The 4,024-nt window shown below is 50.6% G+C and overlaps 1 long non-coding RNA gene across 1 annotated transcript; it reads left to right on the forward strand.

Moving 5' to 3' along the window:
- The first annotated feature begins 646 nt into the window (after positions 1-646).
- Positions 647-3,057, forward strand: LOC109498544. The gene is made up of 2 exons (XR_002155364.3): positions 647-1,502; positions 2,278-3,057. It is a non-coding gene; the product is annotated as an uncharacterized LOC109498544 (long non-coding RNA).
- Positions 3,058-4,024: the final 967 nt, after the last annotated feature.

Genomic DNA, 4,024 nt, shown 5'->3' on the forward strand with positions numbered 1-4,024 from the left:
CACTGCCCACAGCTTCCTAGTTTTATTTCGGCCTTAAGGAAAAGCTGGGAAATACAAGTGGACCACGGAAAGAATGCTGGGTGCCCAGATTTCAGCAAAGGTGGCAATTGAGCTGCAAAGGCATGCGATTCAGGCTCACGGTGTTAGTTACTACGGGTGTTTATATATATGTGTGTATATATATATATATATACACATATTTTAATGTTTATTTATTTATTTATTTATTTAACGTTTTATTTATTTTTGAGACAGAGAGAGACAGAGCATGAACGGGGGAGGGGCAGAGAGAGAGAGGGAGGCACAGAATGGAAGCAGGCTCCAGGCTCCGAGCCGTCAGCCCAGAGCCCGACGCGGGGCTCGAACTCACGGACCGCGAGATCGCGACCTGAGCTGAAGTCGGACGCCTAACCGACTGAGCCACCCAGGCGCCCCTGTTTATTTATTTTTGAGAGAGAGAGCGCGCAAGTAGGGAAGGGGCAGAGAGAGAGGCAGACGGAATCAGTAGCAGGCTCCAGGCTCCGAGCTGTCAGCACAAAACCCGGCACGGGGCTGGAAGCCACAAACCGTGAAATCATGACCTGAGCTGAAGTCGACGCCTAACCGACTGAGCCACCCAGGCGCCCCTGGGTGAAATTTTTATCGTAATTTTAATTTCCTTCTGCAGCCGCCTAGCCCTGGAAAAACAACAACAGCGACAACAACAGCGACAACCAAACCAAAAAACCACCTAACTGAACCCGGGAAGCTCCCGAGTTGGTTACACCCGCATTTGCCCCGGATGGAAGGCTGCCGAGCTAAGCGCCCCCCCCACCCCCCTCCGCCCCCCGATTTAAGGTTGCCACCTTCCCGTTCGTTTCAATGCTGTGTGTTTTTCAAGTGACCGAGTGGTACCTGAATACAATCTTTTTTGTTACTGCCGAGGAGGTAACAGATTCAGCGAATTTGCATTTCTAGGCCCTGATCGGGGCAGTTCCATGAATATCAATGCGCCAACGCTCGCTTTGTTCTCTGCGCTCGGCCCGGGATGTCGTCTTCCCTGGGCCTCCTTATTTTTGGCCCCGGGGAGGCCCTCCATTGTGTGCATATACCCTGATGTTCGGTCATTAGCCCCTTCCCCCCTTAAGGGACCTGAGGTTCTTCCAGTTTTTCCTGTTATTACCAATAAAAGATAAAAGGGGCGCCCTCGCGCACACCTGCTGGTCCGGAGCGTTTCTGCAGCGGACCGTCGGGGACGGAAACTGCCGAGTCACGGGGTCTGCTCAGATTTTAGACTGTTGAAAAACTCTCCGCGGTGGTTGAAGTTGCAATACCAGAGCCGTCTATTATCTTAGCCTAAATAAATGCATACGTATGCGGGTTAATTTCCTCCTGGGAGTCAAAGGAAGACCAGGCATTAAGCATTCCTTAACGTCTGTTACTATTAAGGAGAGACACTTTTATCAGAGCCCAAACCTCCCGTCTGATTGCACGGCGATAACTTTGTGAGGGCCAAGCCTAAGGTATGGTAATTACAGGAAAAAATCCTGTTTGCTGGGGACACTGGGGTCAGGCCCCAGCCCGGCACATACACCGCGCCCGAGAGAGCCCAGCGTGTGGGCGCTTTTCTCCTGCTTCCTGTGTCTACCCGACTGTGGAGGGTGGATGGTTATCAGAGCCCCGTCGGGTGGAGGATGGTCGCAGCGACCAACGACCAACGCCGGGTGCTCGCCAACTCCCGGGTGCTCACTGGGAGGCGGCTGGTGGGTGATGGGACAGCTCTTGTCTACTATGGAGTGTCCGGGCCGGGGTGGTGGACCCTCCCAGAACTTTGGGGCGGCACCTCTGAAGCTGGGTCCGTCTCTAAGGGGAGAGCTGCCCCTCTTAAGTTACACCCTTTCTTTTGAACACTCACCGGGCCGCAGGCTGAACGTTTGCATGCAAATGACAAGCATCTGGGGAGGACAAGAGCTGTCCTGGGCACCCCTGTACTGTCAGGAAGACACAGTTTTCGCACTCGTGCGGGGCTCCTGATCGAATAGGAAAGATGGATTTAATATAAAAATCACACAAATACGTAGTCACAAAGTGTGGCGTGGGGGAGGGGGGGACCCATCACTCCCAGCAAGAATGGCACTTGACCTACAAATGCACCTTTAATTGGGCAAATTCTGCCCCCTCAGACCTGGAAGCAGGGCACCGAACCTCTCTGCCCCTTCCCCTTTTCACCTACAGAGTAGAAATAATGACCATAGCTTCATTGTACTGATCTGTGCCTGTATAATTTATCATCTACAGAAGAACACTTTTGAGAATCATACCAAGGCACTATTGATAATGAAGGCAGAAGGGTAGGCGTGAACAGGTCTCCTGCAGGCAGCCGGGGTGCGTGGCCCCGCATTCACGCGGACACACGCTGTGCACCCACCCAGAGCCCCTGGATACATGCCTTCATCCTCCGAGCAGGAAGTACCGTCCCGATATTACAGGTGAAGAAATGGAGCCTGGCCCAGAGAATTCACCTGTCCATATCCCCCCTGGAAAGTGGGTGGACGAGCCTTGATTTTTATGCAGGAGCTTTTGACTCCCGGAATCCAAGAAGGGGATTACTATACTGACGTGAGGCTGAAATGCTTGCCTTTAGGGTTGTTTAGTTGCTGAAAGGTAACCGAGCTGTCTGGCCTGCAGGAGGCGCTTCAAAAAATAAGAACTATTTTTATAGCGTGAAGAGTGAGAACTGCAGCCACCGGGATCCTTTGGTTAAGCAATCCTGGGATCAGGCAAAAGTCACCACACTGCTTGTTCCAGGAAATGCCTGCTCCTGGGAGATAAGATGATGCCTCAGCTCTCACTTCCAAACCCCACCTCCCTGGCCCACCATTCCAATGCTCTTATGTCAGAAACTCTGCCCAGTCCCCACCTGTTCCTTGCTGTGCAAGACCCACTTCAAAATCCCCCGGCCAGGGCCCTAAAACCCTATAAATACCATCCCTCATTTTCCTAATTTGAGACTCTGTGGAAGCCAGTGTTGTCCTTTACTGCAGGAGGTCTAATAAACCCAGTTTTGCTTGATCAACAGGTTTTTCTGGTGGAATCAAAGTCTAGGAAAGCATTTGAAAATGTTTCTTGTTCTTTCACTCAACATAAATCATTAAATGTGGTAGACGTGATCATGCCCCCCCCCCCAAAACATTCACATCCAAACCCCTGGAACCTTGAATAAAGATACTTTGCAGACGTGAAGTTAAGGATTTTGAGATGGAGAGATCATCCCGGATTATCCAGGGTGGGCCTGGTGTCATCACAAGAATCCTTACGGGAGGAGATCAGAGTCAGAGCCAGGTGTGATGGAAACAGAGGCTGGTAACTTTAAAGGTGGAGGCAGGGACCCTGTGCCCAGGATGCAGGCAGCATCCAGAAGCTGGAAAGGGCACAGAAATGGATCTTCCCCTAAAGCTTCCAGAAGGAGCCCTGCAAGTTATTTTATTTTATTTTATTTTATTTTATTTTATTTTATTTTATTTTATTTTATTTTATTTTTGTGTTTTTTTTTTAATTTTTAAAAATGTTTATTTTTGAGAGAGACACAGAGACAGAGCATGAGCAAGGGAGGAGGAGGGGTAGAGAGAGAGGGAGATCCAGAATCCGAAGCAGGCTCCAGGCTCTGAGCTGTCAGCACAGAGCCCCACACGGGGCTCGAACACACAAACCATGAGATCGTGACTGAGCCAGAATCAAGAGCCAGACGCCCAACTGACTGAGCCACCCAGGCACTCTAATCCTTTTCCCATTCTAAGTCAGTTCCATGGGATTCTTCGTAGCAATTCCTTTCTTCCATTTTGGACCTCTTTTCCTTAATAGTAAGAAACATGGATCCCCTGGTTCTCAGTGTATTCATTTATTTTCCCAATCCCCTGTGTGCAGTGAATCTCCTGAACCACTGGCCCCGACTCTCAGGCACCCTCCTTAAGTGGACACCACCTCCTGCTGGGCTGCCTCCCCACCCTGTTCCAAGGCATCTGCAGGAGGTCTCCACCCATTTTCA

This window comes from Felis catus, chromosome A3 (assembly GCF_018350175.1).
Source record: "Felis catus isolate Fca126 chromosome A3, F.catus_Fca126_mat1.0, whole genome shotgun sequence".
NCBI classification, from domain to species: Eukaryota; Metazoa; Chordata; class Mammalia; order Carnivora; family Felidae; genus Felis; species Felis catus.